The sequence below is a fragment of the Ranitomeya variabilis genome, chromosome 1, assembly GCF_051348905.1.
Source record: "Ranitomeya variabilis isolate aRanVar5 chromosome 1, aRanVar5.hap1, whole genome shotgun sequence".
Taxonomy (NCBI): Eukaryota; Metazoa; Chordata; class Amphibia; order Anura; family Dendrobatidae; genus Ranitomeya; species Ranitomeya variabilis.
In genome coordinates this window covers 888,186,913-888,212,411 of record NC_135232.1, presented here as the reverse complement: position 1 = coordinate 888,212,411, position 25,499 = coordinate 888,186,913, and positions in this window count along the sequence as shown.

Here is a 25,499-nt window from a genome sequence, read left to right as displayed (position 1 = left end):
TGTGCCATCTCTCATTCAGTGGCCCATACAAAGCCTATTTATTTTTTTGTTTTTTTTAATATTATTGGGTTTCTAAAGTCTCCCTGAAAAAAAAAAAAAAATACATAAAAAAACAGTGGGAGAGTAATATTGCCCTTTCAGCTTGTGTGCCAGTCTTGACTCCTGGGTGTGCCACCTCTCTCTCTCTAATTGTGGGCCATAGAAAGGCTATTTTTTTTTTTTTTTTTTTATTAGTATTTGGTTTCTAAATTGTCCCTGAAAAAAACATTTTATCTTATTTGGTTTCTAAAGTCTCCCTGAGAAAAAAAAAAAAAAATTAGGTGGGAGAATAATATTGACATTAGTGCTTGAGTGACAGTCCTGCGTGTGTGTCATCTCTGTGATTTTGTGCCACAGAAAACAGAGTGTGTAACATTGTGCCTGATTTTCCTTGTGGTCTCACCAACCTGTTAAGGGATATAGAAATCATACTGAAGTTATAGCTCACCGTGTAAGTTGTTTGACAGCAACAAATAAAGTTACTTTGGTTAATTTTTTAAAACAATGAGGAAGTCTGGTGCAAGAGGTCGTGGCCGTGGGCGTTCATTGTCAGCTGGTAATGATGGTAGTGGTAGTGGAGCATCAGGTGGTCGTGGGGATAAAAATATTCCACCTAAGTCTGGAGCTGTGGAGCCAGTTTCGTCGTCTGGCTACACAAGGCCTCGAACGCTCTCTTTTCTGGGAGTAGGAAAAACGCTTTTAAAGCCGGAGCAGCAACAGCAAGTTTTGGCTTACATTGCAGACTCAGCCTCTAGCTCTTTTGCCTCCTCTTCTGAAACTGGTAAATGTAAAAGCAGCGCGTCGCTTGTGGATGTTCACGGTCAGGGACAAGTCGCTTCCTTGTCCTCCTCAGCAAAAACTACAACAAGAGAGAAGGATGCAGCAGGCGACACAACGGGTCACTCCATGGAGCTCTTTACACATACCGTCCCTGGCTTAGAAAGTGAAACACTTAACAGGCCATGCCCATTACAAGTAGATTCTGACATGGAGTGCTCTGATGCACAGCCACAGCCAGAGTACTATGCTGCTCCTTTGACTCAGACCACCACATTGCCCTCTCAGGGTACAGATCCACAATCAGACCCTGATGAGACTATGTTGCCCCGCCACGAACGCTATACCACAGACCGACACAGTGACACAGACGAAGTTGCACACGAGCTCGAAGAGGAGGTAATAGATGACCCGGTTGTTGACCCCGATTGGCAGCCATTGGGGGAACAGGGTGCAGGCAGCAGTAGTTCAGAAGCGGAGGTGGAGGAGGGGCCGCAGCAGGCATCAACATCGCAACAGGTTCCATCTGCCGGGCCCCTATCTGGCCCAAAACGCGTGTCAAAGCCAAAACCTGTTGGAGCACAGAGTTGCCATCCGGTTAAAGCTCAGTCTGCAATCCCTGAAAAGGGATCCGATGCTAGGAAGAGTGCAGTCTGGCATTTTTTTAAACAACATCCAATTGATCAGCGCAAAGTCATCTGTCAAAAATGTTCTACTAGCTTAAGCAGAGGTCAGAATCTGAAAAGTCTCAATACTAGTTGCATGCATAGACACTTAACCACCATGCATTTTCAAGCCTGGACTAACTACCAAACGTCCCTTAAGGTTGTAGCACCCTCGGCCAATGAAGCTAGTCATCAACGCAACATCCCTTCCGTCACTGTAAGGCCACCATTTTCCGCACCACCGGCAGTATCTGTGCAGGTTTCTTTGCCAGCCAAAAGCAGTCAGGGTCAGGGAATCACCAGTTTTGTAGGCGGAAATATTGCATCTAGGGCACCGGCGGAAATAATACCGTCTCCAACCGTCTCTCAGTCTGCCATGTCCACCGGCACACCCGCAAGTTCCACGATCTCCATCTCTCCAGTTCAGCTCACACTACATGAGACTCTGGTTAGAAAAAGGAAGTACTTATCCTCGCATCCGCGTACACAGGGTTTTAACGCCCACATAGCTAGACTAATCTCGTTAGAGATGATGCCCTACCGGTTAGTTGAAAGCGAAGCTTTCAAAGCCCTGATGGAGTACGCTGAACCACGATACGAGCTACCCAGTCGACACTTTTTTTCCAGAAAAGCCATCCCAGCCCTGCACCAGCATGTTAAACAGCGCATCGTCCATGCACTCAGGCAATCTGTGAGTACAAAGGTGCACCTGACTACAGATGCATGGACCAGTAGGCATGGCCAGGGACGTTATGTGTCCATCACGGCACACTGGGTGAATGTGGTGGATGCAGGGTCCACAGGGGACATCAATTTAGGGACAGTTGTGCCTAGCCCACGGTCTAGGAAACAGTTGGCTGTAGGCGTTCGCACCCCCTCCTCCTCCTCCTCGTCCTCCTGCAGAAGCTACAGCTCTTCCACAGACCGCAGTCGGCCAACCACTCCATCGGCAGATGACACTGTTGCACACCAGTTGTCCCATTATGGGCCAGCTACTGGCAAGCGTCAGCAGGCTGTATTGGCTATGAAGTGTTTGGGCGACAACAGACACACCGCGGAAGTTCTGTCCGAGTTCTTGCAACAAGAAACGCAGTCGTGGCTGGGCACAGTAGATCTTGAGGCAGGCAAGGTAGTTAGTGATAACGGAAGGAATTTCATGGCTGCCATCTCCCTTTCCCAACTGAAACACATTCCTTGCCTGGCTCACACCTTAAACCTGGTGGTGCAGTGCTTATTGAAAACTTATCCTGGGTTCTCCGACCTGCTCCTCAAAGTGCGTGGACTTTGCTCACATATCTGACGTTCGCCTGTACACGCCAGCCATATGCAGACCTATCAGCGGTCTTTGAACCTTCCCCAGCATCGCCTAATCATAGACGTTGCAACAAGGTGGAACTCAACACTGCACATGCTTCAGAGACTGTGCCAACAGAGGCGGGCTGTTATGTTTTTGTGGAAGGATACACATACACGGGCAGGCAGTAGGATGGCAGACATGGAGTTGTCAGGTGTGCAGTGGTCGAAGATACAAGACATGTGTCAAGTCCTTCAGTGTTTTGAGGAATGCACACGGCTGGTTAGTGCAGACAACGCCGTAATAAGCATGAGCATCCCCCTAATGCGTCTGCTGATGCAAAGTTTGACGCACATAAAGGAGCAGGCGTCTGCACCAGAGGAAGAGGAAAGCCTTGATGACAGTCAGCCATTGTCTGGTCAGGGCAGTGTACAGGACGAGGTAGCGGGCGAAGAGGAGGTGGAGGACGAGGAGGATGATGGGGATGAGTATATTTTTAATGCGGAACCTTTCCCGGGGGCACTGGAAATTGGTTGCGTGTCAAGGCCGGGTTCTGGTTTTTTGAGGGACACAAGTGACGTAGATTTGCCTGCAACTGCCCCTCACCCAATCACAACCGGAGATTTGACAACTGGAACTTTGGCCCACATGGCGGATTATGCCTTACGTATCCTAAAAAGGGACACACGCATTACGAAAATGATGAACGATGACGATTACTGGTTGGCCTGCCTCCTTGATCCACGCTATAAAGGCAAATTGCAAAATATTATGCCACATGAGAACTTGGAACTAATATTAGCAACCAAACAATCAACTCTTGTTGACCGTTTGCTTCAGGCATTCCCAGCACACAGCGCACGTGATCGTTCTCACACGAGCTCCAGGGGCCAGCAGACTAGGAGTGTTAGGGGTGCACACATCAGAAGTGGCGTTGGACAGAGGGGTTTTCTGACCAGGTTGTGGAGTGATTTTGCTATGACCGCAGACAGGACAGGTACTGCTGCATCAATTGAAAGTGACAGGAGACAACATTTGTCCAGTATGGTTACTAACTATTTTTCATCCCTTATCGATGTTCTCCCTCAACCGTCATTCCCATTTGATTACTGGGCATCAAAATTAGACACCTGGCCAGAATTGGCAGAATATGCATTGCAGGAGCTTGCTTGCCCGGCAGCAAGTGTCCTATCAGAAAGAGTATTCAGTGCTGCAGGTTCAATATTAACCGAAAAAAGGACTCGTCTGGCTACCCAAAATGTTGACGATCTAACATTCATTAAAATGAACCACAACTGGATTTCGAAATCTTTTGCCCCACCTTGCCCGGCCGACACCTAGCTTTCCTATGAAAAGCTCTTGCCTGTGGACTACTGTGAATTACTTTTCTAATGTCTAATTTGCTGCAGCTGATTGTCCAGCATACGACATGTTTACACCTCCCTAAATGGCCAAACTCCCCACACGGGGCCGTGGTATCGCGACTTGGCGCAAGCACCCGTGAGACTGCTGTTTGTCTGAAGAGGTGGGTGTATGTTGTGAATTTACCTTTTGGCTCCCTCTAGTGGTTACTAGTGATTTGACTCTGGGTATGTCATTCATCCCTTGTATGCTCACCTGGGTCGTTAGGTCAGGGGTGTTGCTATACAAGCTCCCTGGACCTTCAGTTCAATGCCTGGCAACGTTGTAATCAGAGCTAATCTGTTGTGCTCTTGTCTACTGATCCTGGTTCCTGCTAAATTTAGCTAAGTCTGCTTTCTTGCTTTTTGCTATTTGTTTTTGTTTGCATTTTTGTCCAGCTTGTACATAATCTGTATCCTAACCTTGCTGGAAGCTCTAGGGAGGCTGGAGTTCTCCCCCCGGGCCGTTAGACGGTTCGGGGGTTCTTGTATCTCCAGTGTGGAATTTTGTTAGGGTTTTTGTTGACCATATAAGTTATCTTACTACATTCTGCTATTAGTAAGTGGGCCTCTCTTTGCTAAACCTAGTTCATCTCTGTGTTTGTCATTTCCTCTTACCTCACCGTTATTATTTGTGGGGGGCTTGTATCCGACTTTTGGGGTCTATTCTCTGGAGGCAAGAGAGGTCTTTGTTTTCCTCTTCTAGGGGTAGTTAGTCCTCCGGCTGGCGCGAGACATCTAGCGACCAACGTAGGCATGTTCCCCGGCTACTTCTAGTGTTGGCGTTAGGAGTTGTTATATGGTCAACCCAGTTACCACTGCCCTATGAGCTGGATTTTTGTACGTCGCAGACTTACTTGTTCCTCTGAGACCCTCGCCATTGGGGTCATAACAGTTTGCCAGGCCAGTATTAAATGTTAAATGCATTGCAGAAGCGGGATTATAAGAAAGGAAGTTCTGAGTTTTTTTTTCTCTCTCTCATTTTTTTTTCTTGTCCCCTTTACCTCTGAGTGGCTTGTGTTTGCTGCAGACATGAATGTCCAGACCTTGATTACAAGTGTGGATCAGCTTGCTGCTCGTGTGCAGGGCATACAAGATTATGTTATCAGAAATCCTATGTCAGAACCTAAGATACCGATTCCTGAACCGTTTTCCGGAGACCGATTTAAATTTAGAAATTTCAGGAATAATTGTAAATTGTTTTTGTCCCTGAAACCCTGTTCATCTGGAGACTCCGCTCAGCAAGTAAAAATTGTTATTTCTTTTTTACGGGGCGACCCTCAGGATTGGGCTTTCTCGCTGGCGCCAGGAGATCCGGCATTGGCTGACATTGATGCGTTTTTTCTGGCGCTTGGTTTGCTTTATGAGGAACCCAATCTTGAGATTCAGGCAGAAAAAGCCTTGCTGGCGATGTCTCAGGGCCAGGACGAGGCTGAAGTGTATTGCCAAAAATTTCGGAAATGGTCCGTGCTGACCCAGTGGAACGAGTGTGCATTGGCTGCAAATTTTAGAAATGGCCTTTCTGAAGCCATTAAGAATGTGATGGTGGGTTTTCCCATTCCCACAGGTCTGAATGATTCTATGGCCCTGGCTATTCAAATCGACCGGCGGTTGCGGGAGCGCAAGACCGCAAATTCCCTCATGGTGTTGTCTGAACAGGCACCTGATTTAATGCAATGTGATAGAATCCTGACTAGAAATGAGCGGAAAATTCATAGACGCCAGAATGGCTTGTGTTACTACTGTGGTGATTCTACACATGTTATCTCAGCATGCTCTAAACGTCTTACTAAGGTTGTTAGTCCGGTCGCCATTGGTAATTTGCAACCTAAGTTTATTCTATCTGTAACTTTGATTTGCTCACTGTCATCGTATCCTGTCATGGCGTTTGTGGACTCAGGTGCTGCCCTGAGCCTTATGGATCTGTCATTTGCCAAGCGCTGCGGATTTGTTCTTGAGCCATTGGAAAATCCTATCCCTCTTAGGGGTATTGATTCTACGCCATTGGCAAAAAATAAACCGCAGTTTAGGACACAGGTTACCATGTGCATGACTCCCGAACATCGGGAGGTAATACGTTTTCTTGTTCTGCATAAAATGCATGATTTGGTTGTTTTGGGTTTGCCATGGTTACAGACCCATAATCCAGTCTTGGACTGGAAGGCTATGTCAGTGTCAAGTTGGGGCTGCCATGGAATTCATGGAGATTCCCTGCCCTTGTCTATTGCTTCTTCTACGCCTTCGGAAGTTCCGGCGTATTTGTCTGATTATCAGGATGTCTTCAGCGAGTCTAAGTCCAGTGCACTGCCTCCTCATAGGGAATGTGACTGTGCAATAGATTTGATTCCTGGCAGTAAGTTTCCTAAGGGGAGACTGTTTAATCTGTCGGTACCTGAACATACCGCGATGCGTTCATATATCAAGGAGTCTCTTGAGAAGGGGCATATCCGTCCTTCTTCTTCCCCTCTTGGTGCGGGATTCTTTTTTGTGGCCAAAAAGGACGGATCTTTGAGGCCTTGTATTGACTATCGGCTTTTAAATAAGATCACTGTCAAATTTCAGTATCCTTTGCCGCTGTTGTCAGATTTGTTTGCCCGGATTAAAGGTGCCAAGTGGTTCACCAAGATAGACCTTCGTGGTGTGTACAACCTTGTGCGCATTAGGCAGGGCGATGAATGGAAAACCGCATTCAATACGCCCGAAGGTCATTTTGAGTACTTGGTGATGCCATTTGGGCTCTCTAATGCCCCTTCAGTTTTTCAGTCCTTCATGCATGACATTTTCTGGAAGTATCTGGATAAATTTTTGATTGTGTATCTGGATGATATTCTGGTTTTTTCTGATGATTGGGACTCGCATGTGGAGCAGGTCAGGATGGTTTTTGAGATTCTGCGTGAAAATTCTTTGTTTGTAAAAGGCTCAAAGTGTCTCTTTGGTGTACAGAAGGTTCCCTTTTTGGGGTTCATTTTTTCCCCTTCTGCTGTGGAGATGGATCCAGTCAAGGTCCGAGCTATTCATGATTGGACTCAACCCTCGTCAGTTAAGAGTCTTCAGAAGTTCTTGGGTTTTGCTAACTTCTACCGTCGTTTTATCGCAAATTTCTCTAGCGTTGTTAAACCGCTGACGGATATGACCAAGAAAGGCTCTGATGTAGCTAACTGGGCTCCTGCTGCCGTGGAGGCTTTCCAGGAGTTGAAACGCCGATTTACTTCGGCGCCTGTTTTGTGCCAGCCTGACGTCTCACTTCCCTTTCAGGTTGAGGTGGATGCTTCGGAGATTGGGGCAGGGGCCGTTTTGTCGCAGAGAGGCCCTGGTTGCTCTACTATGAGGCCTTGTGCCTTTTTCTCTAGGAAGTTTTCGCCAGCAGAGCGAAATTATGATGTGGGCAATCGGGAGTTGTTGGCCATGAAGTGGGCATTTGAGGAGTGGCGTCATTGGCTCGAGGGTGCTAAGCATCGTGTGGTGGTCTTGACTGATCACAAAAATTTGATGTATCTCGAGTCTGCTAAACGCCTGAATCCTAGACAGGCCCGCTGGTCATTGTTTTTCTCCCGTTTTGACTTTGTGGTCTCGTATTTACCAGGTTCTAAGAATGTGAAGGCCGATGCTCTGTCTAGGAGCTTTGTGCCTGATGCTCCTGGAGTCGCTGAACCTGTGGGTATTCTTAAGGAAGGAGTTATCGTGTCTGCTATTTCTCCAGATCTGCGATGTGTGTTGCAGAGATTTCAGGCTGGTAGGCCTGACTCTTGTCCACCTGACAGATTGTTTGTGCCTGCTAGATGGACCAGCAGAGTAATTTCCGAGGTTCATTCCTCGGTGTTGGCAGGGCACCCGGGAATTTTTGGCACCAGAGATCTGGTGGCCAGGTCCTTTTGGTGGCCTTCCTTGTCAAGGGATGTGCGGTCATTTGTACAGTCCTGTGGTACTTGTGCCCGAGCTAAGCCTTGTTGCTCTCGTGCCAGCGGGTTGCTCTTGCCCTTGCCTGTCCTGAAGAGACCTTGGACACACATCTCTATGGATTTCATTTCGGATCTTCCGGTGTCTCAGGGCATGTCTGTCATCTGGGTGATATGTGATCGTTTCTCCAAGATGGTCCATCTGGTTCCTTTGTCTAAGCTGCCTTCCTCTTCTGATCTGGTTCCTGTGTTCTTCCAGAACGTGGTTCGTTTGCACGGCATTCCTGAGAATATTGTGTCGGACAGAGGATCCCAGTTTGTTTTCAGATTCTGGCGATCCTTTTGTGGTAGGATGGGCATTGATTTGTTGTTTTCGTCCGCTTTCCATCCCCAGACTAACGGACAAACGGAGCGAACTAATCAGACTCTGGAGGCTTATTTGAGGTGTTTTGTCTCTTCTGATCAGGATGATTGGGTGACCTTCTTGCCGTTGGCTGAATTTGCCCTTAATAATCGGGCTAGTTCCGCCACCTTGGTTTCGCCATTTTTCTGCAACTCTGGTTTCCATCCTCGTTTTTCCTCGGGACATGTGGAGCCTTCTGACTGTCCTGGGGTGGATTCCGTGGTGGATAGGTTGCAGCGGATCTGGAGTCATGTGGTGGACAACTTGAAGTTGTCACAGGAGAAGGCTCAGCGTTTTGCCAACCGCCGCCGCCGCGGTGTGGGTCCCCGACTTCGCGTTGGGGATTTGGTATGGCTGTCTTCTCGATTTGTTCCTATGAAGGTCTCCTCTCCCAAATTTAAGCCTCGCTTCATTGGTCCTTACAAGATATTGGAAATCATTAATCCTGTATCCTTTTGCCTGGATCTTCCGGTGTCGTTTGCCATTCACAACGTATTTCATAGGTCCTTGTTGCGGCGGTACGTTGTGCCTGTGGTTCCTTCTGCTGAGCCTCCTGCTCCGGTGTTGGTTGAGGGCGAGTTGGAGTACGTGGTGGAGAAGATCTTAGATTCTCGTCTCTCCAGGCGGAGGCTTCAGTACCTGGTCAAGTGGAAGGGCTATGGTCAGGAGGAAAATTCCTGGGTGGTCGCCTCTGATGTACATGTGGCCGATTTAGTTCGTGCCTTTCACGCCGCTCATCCTGATCGCCTTGGTGGTCTTGGTGAGGGTTCGGTGACCCCTCACTAAGGGGGGGGTACTGTTGTGAATTTACCTTTTGGCTCCCTCTAGTGGTTACTAGTGATTTGACTCTGGGTATGTCATTCATCCCTTGTATGCTCACCTGGGTCGTTAGGTCAGGGGTGTTGCTATATAAGCTCCCTGGACCTTCAGTTCAATGCCTGGCAACGTTGTAATCAGAGCTAATCTGTTGTGCTCTTGTCTACTGATCCTGGTTCCTGCTAAATTTAGCTAAGTCTGCTTTCTTGCTTTTTGCTATTTGTTTTTGTTTGCATTTTTGTCCAGCTTGTACATAATCTGTATCCTAACCTTGCTGGAAGCTCTAGGGAGGCTGGAGTTCTCCCCCCGGGCCGTTAGACGGTTCGGGGGTTCTTGTATCTCCAGTGTGGAATTTTGTTAGGGTTTTTGTTGACCATATAAGTTATCTTACTACATTCTGCTATTAGTAAGTGGGCCTCTCTTTGCTAAACCTAGTTCATCTCTGTGTTTGTCATTTCCTCTTACCTCACCGTTATTATTTGTGGGGGGCTTGTATCCGACTTTTGGGGTCTATTCTCTGGAGGCAAGAGAGGTCTTTGTTTTCCTCTTCTAGGGGTAGTTAGTCCTCCGGCTGGCGCGAGACATCTAGCGACCAACGTAGGCATGTTCCCCGGCTACTTCTAGTGTTGGCCTTAGGAGTTGTTATATGGTCAACCCAGTTACCACTGCCCTATGAGCTGGATTTTTGTACGTCGCAGACTTACTTGTTCCTCTGAGACCCTCGCCATTGGGGTCATAACAGGTGTACTCGATTTTGGTCGACGGCATTGCTACTGGGTTCCTCATAGTACAATAAAGTGTCTCTGGCGGTGGTGGTGCGCACCCAACGTCAGACACACTGTTGTAACATGAGGGGCCTTGGGCCTGTAATGCCGGCCACAAGAGAGTTCACCCACCCCCAGGTCAAACATTGCTCTACCACTTCCACAGTTATCTCTCACACTTCCACCAATGTTAAGTCTATGCGCTGACATCCTTCCATACCTGCCACTGACAATACCATTGTGTTGACATGTATGATGGTACTTAACATAGTCAGGGGCAGTGTCCTCTATTTACCACAGTAAATACTTTGCGCTAAATTAGGAGGTCTGAAACAACGCAGAGGATCCCACCCCTGAACCTAATGATTGCACCCTTTAGTGTTTTTGTTTTGTTTTAATGCGAGACATTCAGATTTAGTTGTTGTTTTGGACTACTAACTGGCAGACACTCATTACAATCGGCCTCCGTTGACCAGACCACTACTGCCCGTGTACCCCTGTAACTAATAATAAAGTGCCTACAGCCAGCCCAATTTAATTATATTAGGCCTTCGAAGCCTGTCTGCGGTCCCTCCTTCCACTAGGCCTCCACTGACCAGACCACTGCTGCCCGTGTACCCCTGTAACTAATAATAAAGTGCCTACAGCCAGCCCAATTTAATTATGTTAGGCCTTTGAAGCCTGTCTGCGGTCCCTCCTTCCACTAGGCCTCCACTGACCAGACCACTGCTGCCCGTGTACCCCTGTAACTAATAATAAAGTGCCTACAGCCAGCCCAATTTAATTATATTAGGCCTTCGAAGCCTGTCTGCGGTCCCTCCTTCCACTAGGCCTCCACTGACCAGACCACTGCTGCCCGTGTACCCCTGTAACTAATAATAAAGTGCCTACAGCCAGCCCAATTTAATTATGTTAGGCCTTCGAAGCCTTTCTTCGCTCCCTCCTTCCACTAGGCCTCCACTGACCAGACCACTGCTGCCCGTGTACCCCTGTAACTAATAATAAAGTGCCTACAGCCAGCCCAATTTAACTATGTTAGGCCTTCGAAGCCTGTCTGCGGTCCCTCCTTCCACTAGGCCTCCACTGACCAGACCACTGCTGCCCGTGTACCCCTGTAACTAATAATAAAGTGCCTACAGCCAGCCCAATTTAATTATATTAGGCCTTCGAAGCCTGTCTGCGGTCCCTCCTTCCACTAGGCCTCCACTGACCAGACCACTGCTGCCCGTGTACCCCTGTAACTAATAATAAAGTGCCTACAGCCAGCCCAATTTAATTATGTTAGGCCTTTGAAGCCTGTCTGCGGTCCCTCCTTCCACTAGGCCTCCACTGACCAGACCACTGCTGCCCATGTACCCCTGTAACTAATAATAAAGTGCCTACAGCCAGCCCAATTTAATTATATTAGGCCTTCGAAGCCTGTCTGCGGTCCCTCCTTCCACTAGGCCTCCACTGACCAGACCACTGCTGCCCGTGTACCCCTGTAACTAATAATAAAGTGCCTACAGCCAGCCCAATTTAATTATGTTAGGCCTTCGAAGCCTGTCTGCGGTCCCTCCTTCCACTAGGCCTCCACTGACCAGACCACTGCTGCCCGTGTACCCCTGTAACTAATAATAAAGTGCCTACAGCCAGCCCAATTTAATTATATTAGGCCTTCGAAGCCTGTCTGCGGTCCCTCCTTCCACTAGGCCTCCACTGACCAGACCACTGCTGCCCATGTACCCCTGTAACTAATAATAAAGTGCCTACAGCCAGCCCAATTTAATTATGTTAGGCCTTCGAAGCCTTTCTGCGCTCCCTCCTTCCACTAGGCCTCCACTGACCAGACCACTGCTGCCCGTGTACCCCTGGAACCAATTATAAAGTGCATAGAGCCTATTTTTTAATTTAATTTAATATTAATAAAGCCAGGATGAACTACGATATACCACGCTATGAGCTACCCAGTTGACAATTCTTTTGCGAGAAAAGCCATCCCACCCCTCCACCTGCATGTTAAAGACCGCATTGTCCTTGCATTCTGTCAATTTGTCAGTCCAAAGGTATACCTGACAACAGACACATGGACCTGTAGGCCTGGCCACGGAAGGTTACGTGTCCTTTGTGGCTCAATGGGTTAATGTATTGGATGCATGGTCCACACAGGGGACAGCCTGCAAAGTCTGTCTGCAGTCCCTAATTCAAGTTGGCCTCAACTGAATAAAGCTGAGCTTCTACCTTCTGGCTCTGATTAACTGCTGTTTTTAAAAAAATTGGCTTTTCCGTCCTTCTAAAGGTGTCTGCCCCTGCCTGGTGTTGTCCTCAACTGAATAAAGCTGAGCTTCAACCTTCAGTTCCAAACATACAACAAAAAACTGGTACAATACAAAAAGTGGCCTCCAGCTACAAAAACTTTCTCCTACAAGTAGTTAACTGACAGTTTTTTTTCCAGTGAAAACACAGATATGGCATCCAACAAGTGTTGTCCTGTCTCGTCTTCTTTATATTATTGCCAAGAAGCTGCAACTGAATAAAGCTGTGCTTCAACCTTCAGTTCCAAATTACCATTTTTAAAAATGCAATTGGCTGTTCCGGCCTACTAAAGATGTCTGTCTGCCCCTGCCTGGTGTTGTCCTCAACTGAATAAAGCTGAGCTTCAACCTTCAGTTCCAAATTACCATTTTTAAAAATGCAATTGGCTGTTCCGGCCTACTAAAGATGTCTGTCTGCCCCTGCCTGGTGTTGTCCTCAACTGAATAAAGCTGAGCTTCAACCTTCAGTTCCAAACATACAACAAAAAACTGGTACAATACAAAAAGTGGCCTCCAGCTACAAAAACTTTCTCCTACAAGTAGTTAACTGACAGTTTTTTTTCCAGTGAAAACACAGATATGGCATCCAACGAGTGTTGTCCTGTCTCGTCTTCTTTATATTATTGCCAAGAAGCTGCAACTGAATAAAGCTGTGCTTCAACCTTCTGTTCCAAATTACCATTTTTAAAAATGCAATTGGCTGTTCCGGCCTACTAAAGGTGTCTGTCTGCCCCTGCCTGGTGTTTTCCTCAACTGAATAAAGCTGAGCTTCAACCTTCAGTTCCAAATTACCATTTTTAAAAATGCAATTGGCTGTTCCAGCCTACTAAAGGTGTCTGTCTGCCCCTGCCTGGTGTTGTCCTCAACTGAATAAAGCTGTGCTTCAACCTTCTGTTCCAAATTACCATTTTTAAAAATGCAATTGGCTGTTCCGGCCTACTAAAGGGGTCTGCCCCTGCCTGGTGTTGTCCTCAACTGAATAAAGCTGAGCTTCAACCTTCAGTTCCAAACATACAACAAAAAACTGGTACAATACAAAAAGTGGCCTCCAGCTACAAAAACTTTCTCCTACAAGTAGTTAACTGACATTTTTTTTTCCAGTGAAAACACAGATATGGCATCCAACGAGTGTTGTCCTTTCTCGTCTTCTTTATATTATTGCCAAGAAGCTGCAACTGAATAAAGCTGTGCTTCAACCTTCTGTTCCAAATTACCATTTTTAAAAATGCAATTGGCTGTTCCGGCCTACTAAAGATGTCTGTCTGCCCCTGCCTGGTGTTGTCCTCAACTGAATAAAGCTGAGCTTCAACCTTCAGTTCCAAACATACAACAAAAAACTGGTACAATACAAAAAGTGGCCTCCAGCTACAAAAACTTTCTCCTACAAGTAGTTAACTGACAGTTTTTTTTCCAGTGAAAACACAGATATGGCATCCAACGAGTGTTGTCCTGTCTCGTCTTCTTTATATTATTGCCAAGAAGCTGCAACTGAATAAAGCTGTGCTTCAACCTTCTGTTCCAAATTACCATTTTTAAAAATGCAATTGGCTGTTCCGGCCTACTAAAGATGTCTGTCTGCCCCTGCCTGGTGTTGTCCTCAACTGAATAAAGCTGAGCTTCAACCTTCAGTTCCAAACATACAACAAAAAACTGGTACAATACAAAAAGTGGCCTCCAGCTACAAAAACTTTCTCCTACAAGTAGTTAACTGACAGTTTTTTTTCCAGTGAAAACACAGATATGGCATCCAACGAGTGTTGTCCTGTCTCGTCTTCTTTATATTATTGCCAAGAAGCTGCAACTGAATAAAGCTGTGCTTCAACCTTCTGTTCCAAATTACCATTTTTAAAAATGCAATTGGCTGTTCCGGCCTACTAAAGGTGTCTGTCTGCCCCTGCCTGGTGTTGTCCTCAACTGAATAAAGCTGAGCTTCAACCTTCAGTTCCAAATTACCATTTTTAAAAATGCAATTGGCTGTTCCGGCCTACTAAAGGTGTCTGTCTGCCCCTGCCTGGTGTTGTCCTCAACTGAATAAAGCTGTGCTTCAACCTTCTGTTCCAAATTACCATTTTTAAAAATGCAATTGGCTGTTCCGGCCTACTAAAGGGGTCTGCCCCTGCCTGGTGTTGTCCTCAACTGAATAAAGCTGAGCTTCAACCTTCAGTTCCAAACATACAACAAAAAACTGGTACAATACAAAAAGTGGCCTCCAGCTACAAAAACTTTCTCCTACAAGTAGTTAACTGACAGTTTTTTTTCCAGTGAAAACACAGATATGGCATCCAACGAGTGTTGTCCTGTCTCGTCTTCTTTATATTATTGCCAAGAAGCTGCAACTGAATAAAGCTGTGCTTCAACCTTCTGTTCCAAATTACCATTTTTAAAAATGCAATTGGCTGTTCCGGCCTACTAAAGGTGTCTGTCTGCCCCTGCCTGGTGTTGTCCTCAACTGAATAAAGCTGAGCTTCAACCTTCAGTTCCAAATTACCATTTTTAAAAATGCAATTGGCTGTTCCGGCCTACTAAAGGTGTCTGTCTGCCCCTGCCTGGTGTTGTCCTCTGAATAAAGCTGTGCTTCAACCTTCAGTTCCAAACATACAACAAAAAACTGGTACAATACAAAAAGTGGCCTCCAGCTACAAAAACTTTCTCCTACAAGTAGTTAACTGACAGTTTTTTTTCCAGTGAAAACACAGAAATGGCATCCAACGAGTGTTGTCCTGTCTCGTCTTCTTTATATTATTGCCAAGAAGCTGCAACTGAATAAAGCTGTGCTTCAACCTTCTGTTCCAAATTACCATTTTTAAAAATGCAATTGGCTGTTCCGGCCTACTAAAGGTGTCTGTCTGCCCCTGCCTGGTGTTGTCCTCAACTGAATAAAGCTGAGCTTCAACCTTCAGTTCCAAATTACCATTTTTAAAAATGCAATTGGCTGTTCTGGCCTACTAAAGGTGTCTGTCTGCCCCTGCCTGGTGTTGTCCTCAACTGAATAAAGCTGTGCTTCAACCTTCTGTTCCAAATTACCATTTTTAAAAATGCAATTGGCTGTTCCGGCCTACTAAAGGGGTCTGCCCCTGCCTGGTGTAGTCCTCAACTGAATAAAGCTGTGCTTCAACCTTCAGTTCCAAACATACAACAAAAAACTGGTACAATACAAAAAGTGGCCTCCAGCTACAAAAACTTTCTCCTACCAGTAGTTAACTGACAGTTTTTTTTCCAGTGAAAACACAGAAATGGCATCCAACGAGTGTTGTCCTGTCTCGTCTTCTTTATATTATTGCCAAGAAGCTGCAACTGAATAAAGCTGTGCTTCAACCTTCTGTTCCAAATTACCATTTTTAAAAATGCAATTGGCTGTTCCGGCCTACTAAAGGTGTCTGTCTGCCCCTGCCTGGTGTTGTCCTCAACTGAATAAAGCTGAGCTTCAACCTTCAGTTCCAAATTACCATTTTTAAAAATGCAATTGGCTGTTCCGGCCTACTAAAGGTGTCTGTCTGCCCCTGCCTGGTGTTGTCCTCAACTGAATAAAGCTGTGCTTCAAACTTCAGTTCCAAACATACAACAAAAAACTGGTACAATACAAAAAGTGGCCTCCAGCTACAAAAACTTTCTCCTACAAGTAGTTAACTGACAGTTTTTTTTCCAGTGAAAACACAGATATGGCATCCAACGAGTGTTGTCCTGTCTCGTCTTCTTTATATTATTGCCAAGAAGCTGCAACTGAATAAAGCTGTGCTTCAACCTTCTGTTCCAAATTACCATTTTTAAAAATGCAATTGGCTGTTCCGGCCTACTGAAGGTGTCTGTCTGCCCCTGCCTGGTGTTGTCCTCAACTGAATAAAGCTGAGCTTCAACCTTCAGTTCCAAATTACCATTTTTAAAAATGCAATTGGCTGTTCCGGCCTACTAAAGGTGTCTGTCTGCCCCTGCCTGGTGTTGTCCTCAACTGAATAAAGCTGTGCTTCAAACTTCAGTTCCAAACATACAACAAAAAACTGGTACAATACAAAAAGTGGCCTCCAGCTACAAAAACTTTCTCCTACAAGTAGTTAACTGACAGTTTTTTTTCCAGTGAAAACACAGATATGGCATCCAACGAGTGTTGTCCTGTCTCGTCTTCTTTATATTATTGCCAAGAAGCTGCAACTGAATAAAGCTGTGCTTCAACCTTCTGTTCCAAATTACCATTTTTAAAAATGCAATTGGCTGTTCCGGCCTACTAAAGGTGTCTGTCTGCCCCTGCCTGGTGTTGTCCTCAACTGAATAAAGCTGAGCTTCAACCTTCAGTTCCAAATTACCATTTTTAAAAATGCAATTGGCTGTTCCGGCCTACTAAAGGTGTCTGTCTGCCCCTGCCTGGTGTTGTCCTCAACTGAATAAAGCTGAGCTTCAACCTTCAGTTCCAAATTACCATTTTTCAAAATGCAATTGGCTGTTCCGGCCTACTAAAGGTGTCTGTCTGCCCCTGCCTGGTGTTGTCCTCAACTGAATAAAACTGAGCTTCAACCTTCAGTTCCAAATTACCATTTTTAAAAATGCAATTGGCTGTTCCGGCCTACTAAAGGGGTCTGCCCCTGCCTGGTGTTGTCCTCAACTGAATAAAGCTGAGCTTCAACCTTCAGTTCCAAACATACAACAAAAAACTGGTACAATACAAAAAGTGGCCTCCAGCTACAAAAACTTTCTCCTACAAGTAGTTAACTGACAGTTTTTTTTCCAGTGAAAACACAGATATGGCATCCAACGAGTGTTGTCCTGTCTCGTCTTCTTTATATTATTGCCAAGAAGCTGCAACTGAATAAAGCTGTGCTTCAACCTTCAGTTCCAAATTACCATTTTTAAAAATGCAATTGGCTGTTCCGGCCTACTAAAGATGTCTGTCTGCCCCTGCCTGGTGTTGTCCTCAACTGAATAAAGCTGAGCTTCAACCTTCAGTTCCAAATTACCATTTTTAAAAATGCAATTGGCTGTTCCGGCCTACTAAAGGTGTCTGTCTGCCCCTGCCTGGTGTTGTCCTCAACTGAATAAAGCTGAGCTTCAACCTTCAGTTCCAAATTACCATTTTTAAAAATGCAATTGGCTGTTCCGGCCTACTAAAGGTGTCTGTCTGCCCCTGCCTGGTGTTGTCCTCAACTGAATAAAGCTGAGCTTCAACCTTCAGTTCCAAATTACCATTTTTAAAAATGCAATTGGCTGTTCCGGCCTACTAAAGGTGTCTGTCTGCCCCTGCCTGGTGTTGTCCTCAACTAAATAAAGCTGAGCTTCAACCTTCAGTTCCAAATTACCATTTTTAAAAATGCAATTGGCTGTTCCGGCCTACTAAAGGGGTCTGCCCCTGCCTGGTGTTGTCCTCAACTGAATAAAGCTGAGCTTCAACCTTCAGTTCCAAACATACAACAAAAAACTGGTACAATACAAAAAGTGGCCTCCAGCTACAAAAACTTTCTCCTACAAGTAGTTAACTGACAGTTTTTTTTCCAGTGAAAACACAGATATGGCATCCAACGAGTGTTGTCCTGTCTCGTCTTCTTTATATTATTGCCAAGAAGCTGCAACTGAATAAAGATGTGCTTCAACCTTCTGTTCCAAATTACCATTTTTAAAAATGCAATTGGCTGTTCCGGCCTACTAAAGGGGTCTGCCCCTGCCTGGTGTTGTCCTCAACTGAATAAAGCTGAGCTTCTACCTTCTGCCTCTTATTAACTGCTGTTTTTTAAAAAAATTGGCTGTTCCGGCCTACTAAAGGTGTCTGTCTGCCCCTGCCTGGTGTTGTCCTCAACTGAACAAAGCTGAGCTTCCACATTCTGGCTTTCGCCTTATACTATCAGATATTAAACTGCATTTGGCCTACTAGTGTGGTTAGGCCCTTGAAACAGTGTCTGCTGCTCTTGGGTTTGCTACTCTACTGAACAAAGCAATGCCGCCTGTTTAGTCCTGTTACCAATTTTGAACTGCATTTAGCCTACTTTATTCTTTGGCCCTATATCTGTTTCCTCCTCATCCTGCCCATTGCCCAGCCACTGCTAGATGAGTCTGCTGGTACATTGACCTAGACCACTACATTCCCCTTATACTCTACACAGCCAGAATCTGACCCTGCTGAAAGTAAGGTTCCCCTTACCGCATGTTATACCACCTTACACAGGGACAGAGAGGAAGGTGCAGATGAAAGTGCAGGTTCCTTCATCAGGTGGGGGGGCATACTCGTTGGCGACGTCACTGGCACAGGGCCCCTCAGAGTACGCAAAAGTGTCGCTGCTGGTGGGAGGTGCCCCCGCCATGCAAACACACCGCCGTACTTTGAGGGGCCCTGTGCCAGTGCCAATGCGAACGAGTGGGCCCCCCCTGCTTGCTCAGGATCACAGCACTTGCAACGTTGAAATACTTACCTTTCCCTGCAACACCGCCGTGACGTAGTCCGCATTTCCTGGGCCCACGAAAAACTTGAGCCAGCCCTACTCCCCCCACAACTTTTGCCAAATGACCCCCAATTCCCTATGCCCAACTATTATTATAAAGTTAATTAAGATTGACAAGCTTCAGAAACAAGAATGGATGTTTTTGGCATTAAAATGGGCACTGTAGGTGTTTTCCTGGCCTCCACTCACTGCCGACTATGCTTCCCCATTGACTTGCATTGGGTTTCGTGTTTCGGTCGATCCCCGACTTTTAGCGATAATCGGCCGACTGCACTCGACTCGACTCTGGACAAAATCGGGTTTCACAAAACCCGACTCGATCTTAAAAAAATTAAAGTCGCTCAACTCTATCAAGCACATTGAGTACTCAGTTGGCAGGGGTGGATACCTGGTCCATGCCCAATTACCTGTCACACTTTGGGGATGTGTTTTCTGAGCAGGGGAGTCAAGAACTCCCTCCATCGTCCTTATGATTGTGCAATCAATCCTGCTCCTGCTGCCAAACTGCCCAAAAGAAGACCTTATAACATCTCAGGTCCAGAGAGGCAGGCCATGAAGGACTATATTACAGAGAGTCTGATAAAGGGTCATATCAGACCATCCTCATCCCCCATTGCTGTTGGGTTCTTTTTTGTCAAGAAAAAAGATGGATGGTTACTTCCTTGCCTGGATTTCTGGGAACTCAATGTGATCACTGTTCGTTATCTGTATCTACTTCCCCTGATCCCTGACATTTTTAATCAAATTGTTGGGACAAAATAGTTCTCTAAGATGGACTTCAGGGGGCATATAACCTCATCCACATTAAAGAGAGAGATGAGTGAAAGACTGTGTTCCATACGCCTGAACTGCACTATGAGAATCTGGTGATGCCTTTTGGACTGACAAACGCACCTGCCATCTTTCAGCACTTTATTAATTACATTTTTAGTCAACTGGTAGGCAGGTTTGTTGTGATCTACCTGAATGATATTCTGATCGATTCATCTGACCTTGAGTCACACCAGGAACATGTCAGGTAGGTCTTACACACACTCTGTGACAATAAATTGTATGTTAAACCTGAGAAGTGTATGTTCTCGGTTGGATGTGTATTGTCTACCACCTGTTTTCTCATGGATCCAGCAAAAGTCTGGGCAGTATTGGAGTGGGATTGTCCAGGGGATTTGAGGGTGTTACAAAGAATCTTGGGTTTCACCAACTACTACTGTAAATTCATAAAGAGCTTTTCAGTAGTAGTCTCACAGATATGACCAAGAAGGGGACGGACTTCTCCAAGTGGTCCTGTCCTGTCAAGGAAGGCATTTGACACATTGAGAAGGTGTTTTGCTTCTGCACTGATTCTTGTCCAGCCTGATGTCTTTCAGCCTTTTATTGTGGAGGTCGATGGATTTGAGGTGGGAGTGGGGGCTGTATTATCCTAAGGTGTGTCTCCTGGTAAATGGCAACCGTGTGCTTACTTTCCCAAGAAACGGTCACCAGCTGAGAGAAACTACGATACTGGAAATATGGAACTCTTAGCTATCAAATGGGCATTGGAGGAGTGGCATCATTTCTTGGAGGGAGCGGCTCACCCAGTGATAGTTATCATGGATCATAAAAATCTGGTATACTTGAAATCAGCTAATCGTCTTACACCATGACAGGCAAAATGAGCATTATGTTTACCAGGGTTTAACTTTTTTGGTACTTTTAGGCTGGGGAGCAAAAACACACTCAGATGCCCTGTCCTATTGCTTTCCTGGGGGAGGAGATAAGTGCAAACCAGTTCCTATTCTCCAGAAGGGGTTAGTGATGGCGTCTATATGCTCCAATCTTGAAAGAGAGGGTGTTGACACTCAGGGTGACACTCCTGCTACCTGTCCACTTGGTAAACTGTTCATTCCAGTTAATCTCTGTCTTAGGATTCTCAGTGAACATCATGATATGGTGTTCGGTGGAAATCCTGGGAATAAGGCTACTGCGGATCTACTTAATCTGCGTTTTTGGTGGTCAGATGCTCATAAGGATGTTCGGGGGTATGGGCCGCCTGCAATGTCTGTGCGCGTTCTAAGATCTCTCATACTCATCCGTCAAGGGCTCTCCAACCACTGGAGATTCCCATCAGACCTTGAACTCATTTGTTAGTCGATTTTATTATGGATCTACCCGTGTCTACAGGGAACACTGTAATCCTGTGGTGGTGGACAGATTAAGTAAAATGTCTCATTTTATTGCTTTACCAGCTTTGCCTAATGCCAAATCTCTGGCGCAAATTTTTGTCAAGGAAATAATTAGACTGCATAGGATTCCTACTGATATTGTTTCTGATGGGGGTGCAGTTTATCTCCAAATTTTTGAGAGCGTTTTGCACCCGTCTGGGGATCTATTTGTCTTTTTCTTCTGCTTTTCACCTGCAGTCTAATGGGCAGACACTGAATGGTTTAACCCCTTCACCCCGAAGCCTGTTTTCAACTTCCTGACCAGAACATTTTTTTCAATTCTGACGACTGTCATATTAAGAGGTCATAACTCTGAAATGCTTCGACGGATCCTGATAATTCTGAGATTTTCTCATGACATATTGTACTTTATGATAGTGGTAAAATTTCTTCGATATGACGTGTGTTTATTTGTAAAAAAAAAAATGGAAATTTGGGGAAAATTTTGCAATTTTTAAACTTTTAGTTTTTATGCCCCTTAGAGAGTCATATCATACAAAATAGTTAATAAATAACATTACCCACATGTCTGCTTTACATTAGAACAATTTTGGAAACATAATTTTTTTGTTAGGAAGTTATAAGGGTTAAACGTTGACCAGCGATTTCTCATTTTTACAACAAAATTAGCAAAACCATTTTTTTTAGGGACCACCTCACACTTGAAGTGACTTTGAGGGGCCTATATGACAGAAAATGCCCAAATGTGACACAATTCTAAAAACTGCAATTCTCAAGGTACTCAAAACCACATTCAAGAAGTTTATTAACCCTTCAGGTGCTTCACAGGAATTTTTGTAATGTTTAAAAAAAATTGAACATTTAAGTTTTGTTCACAAATTTTTACTTCAGATCCAATTTGTTTTAGTTTACCAAGGGTAACAGGAGAAATTGGATGACAAGCGTCGTTGTACAATTTGTCCTGAGTACACCGATACCCCATATGTGGGGGTAAACCACTGTTTGGGCACATGGCAGAGCTCACGAGGGAAGGAGCGCCATTTGACTTTTCAATGCAAAATTTGCTGGAATTGAGATTGGACACCATGTCGCATTTGGAGAGCCTCTGATATGCCTAAACAGTGGAAACCCCCCACAAGTGACACCATTTTGGAAAGTAGACCCCCTAAGGAACTAATCTAGATGTGTGGTAAGCACTTTGAACCCCCAAGTGCTTCACAGAAGTTTATAATGTAGAGCCGTAAAAAAAAATCATATTTTTTTACAAAAATGATCTTTTCGCCCCAAATTTTTTATTTTCCCAATAGTAACAGGAGAAATTGGACCCCAAAAGTTGTGAAATTTGTCCTGAGTACGCTGATACCCCATATGTGGGGGTAAACCACTGCTTCGGTGCTCGAAAGGGAAGGAGCGCCGTTTCACTTTTCAATGCAAAATTGGCTGGAATTGAGATCGGACACAATGTCGCATTTGGAGAGCCCCTGATGTGCCAATATGTGTGGTGACCACTTTGAACACCCAATTGTTTCACTAAAGTTTAGATTGAAGAGCTGTGAAAGTTAAAAAATATTTTTTTTTCCACAAAATGATTTTTTAGCCCTCAATTTTTATTTTCCCAAGGGTAACAGGAGAAGTTTTTTGCCTCGTTTTTTATTTATTTGTTTTGCGCTGTTCACTGAAGGGGTTAACTAGTGGGATGGTTTTATAGAGCGGGTCATTACGGACGCGGCGATACCAAATATGTGTACTTTTATTGTTTTTTTTTACTTAAATAAATGGATTTATTGGAAAATATTTATTTATTAATTTTTTTCTTTATTTGGGGACTTTATTTTTTTATACATTCAAATTTTTTTTTTTACTTTATAACATTGTCCCAGGGTGGGACATCACTATATTACATCAGATCACTGATCTGATACTTTGCATAGCACTGTGTCAGATCAGCGATCTGACAGGCAGTGCAGGAGGCTTTCAGGCGCCTGTTCTCAGTAGGCGCTGGGAAGCCACTTCACTTCAGGACCCGGAAGGAGCCCCACGGCCATTTTGGATCCGGGGACTACATGGAGAACACCGGAGCAAAGCGATCGCATCTCGTTGTTCCGGTGGGAGAGCGCAGGGAGCCTCTGTCCCTGCGCGATGCCCCTCTATGTCACTGTCACTACTGACAGGGGCATCAGAGGGGTTAAATGCGCACAATCGGTGCTAGCACGATTGTGCCGCCGTACCAGTACAGCGGTTTGCAGGAACTCAGTTCCCGCAGAGCAGTACTAGTACAGCGCATGTCGGGAAGGGGTTAATCAGAATTTAGAGACATATCTCGGATGTTTCATGTCTGAAAATCAAGAGAATTAGGTTACCTACTTACCATTGGCTGAATTTGCAGTAAATAATCGTTGTTAGGAATCAACTGGTAAGTCCCCGTTTTTTGGGGCATATGGGTTCCATCTGCAGTTTAGTTCTTTCAATTGGAATCACCCTTTTGGATTACCGGAGGAAGAACGGTTTTCAACTTCCCTTTCAACCATATGGCAGGTGGTGACTAATAATTTGAGGGTTCTAAATTTAATAGTGTGGCTGATTGGAGATGTGTGTGGTGGGTCCGGACCTGTGTGTTGGTGACTTGGTATGGCTGTCCTCGAGGAACATTAAGCACAAGGTTCCATCTTGGAAACTGGGTGCCAGGTTTATCGGTCCTTATAGGATCTTAGCCATCATCAATCTGGTAGCTTTCCCCTTTGCTTTACCACCTACCTTTAGAATCCATAACGTTTTTCACCACTCGCTTCTCAAAAAATATGTGGCATCGGCAGTACCTTCTCCTCTACCACCTTCTAATATTATTATAGATGGTAATATGGAGTTCCAGATAGCAAAGGTCATAGACTCTCATCTTGTTTGTCAGTCACTTCAATACATGGTACATTGGAAGGGGTATGGTCCTAGGGAGAGGATGTGCGTAACGGCCTCTGACATCCATGTGGCCAGACTGGTTTGGGCTTTTCATGTTACGCACCCAGATAAACCTGACCCTGAGGTTCCAGAGGTCCCTTGCAGAAGAGGGGGTACTGTCACCAGGTTACCGCAATGGAGCGGAGCCAGAAGACCACAGCGTCTGGTTGCTCCTACTACACTGAGAAGAAGCACTATTTCTTCCAGCAGAACAGGGGTTAATTGGCCATATTGGAAACTCCTACATTCAGCTGTGCTCGGTTAGCCACTTCTTTTTCCCTATAAAATCTGGGCTCGATTACCAAGTCGTCATCAGAGAGAAGTTGGTTTTGAGAAGGAGAGCTAGAGGAGTTTATTAGTAACTGTTGTCTGGTTTGTATGCTTGGAAATTCCTTATCCTTTCCTGTTTTGCTTTCTTCCCCCTCCCTACACACCCTGGTGAATACATCTGTTATATGTGAGTGTATATTTTGTGTGTGTGTAATTTTCAGTTTACCTTTTTCTTTGTTACCCTGTCTGTCGGGTTGATGTACTGCAGTACTCAATAGCGCCTCTCTTCCCTGGGTGGGGGAAGGGGAAAGACAAAGGGCTGTACTAGGAGATAAGGCAAGGGCGAAGGCCAAGGCATCTTCACAATCTGAAGTATCCCGGGGAACAGGGCGAGTTAGGGTACCCCCTAGTGTTAGGGCTAGAAAAGGTGCCCCTGGTCCCAGGTCACTCGCCAGGCAGATTGTGACAATATAAGGAGTAACAAAATTCTGACCATTATAAGACTTGTATTTTAAATTCTCACCAGTTTTCCCCTCTGCATGATCTATCTATTTGCAATCCTCTATACACCAGGGAAGGAGATGAGCTGCAGTGATTTATTTTTTAAACAGCAGACATGAGGGATCCCTGTCCTTCATTCACTTTTTAGGTCACAGACAGAAGCTGTAGCAACATGGAAGACATTATACAGCAGAGCTCAGCTGTATTGATTTGAATAATCCTCTGATGTGAGGTAAAACACTTGTTACAGAGCTCTGCACTATGTATTTCTGACTGCCTTCTGTTCCCTTCTCCGCTTTACACTCCTCTCGTAGTCCATCTCCTCTGAGCAAGATGGACTTGAGCTGATTTTTCAGAGCAGAATGTGAGTTCAGGAAGCATGGGGGGAAGAAGTGTCTGATGAGTGGGGAAGGAGGCTGATTTCTCTGATAAGGTACATTATAAAGTTTATAATCACTGGTATTATTGATTTATGCTAAATTTGTTAAAACTACAGTTCAATTTTAAGCAGAAGTAACCTATTTGCCTTGAAATTGCATTGTGATTTGTCAGCTTTGGGAGCCTTTAATGGACCCTAAACCTTTCACAGTTGAAAAGTATGGGAACTTATTTAATCACAAGGCATCCAGTGATTGTAAAGCCCCCTTGTTGTCTTGTCGTGCTTTTACTTATATATATATTATTATCATTGTTGTTTGCAGAGTATAAATGGTTAAATGATGGACATTTGTCATTTATCTAATCTTTCTGAGAAGCCATCCTTTATCGCTTACCTACCTTTGAATTATTACTAAAGGCAGTATTATTTTACGTAGATCTGTTATAAAGGAGAGTAATAATGTACTAT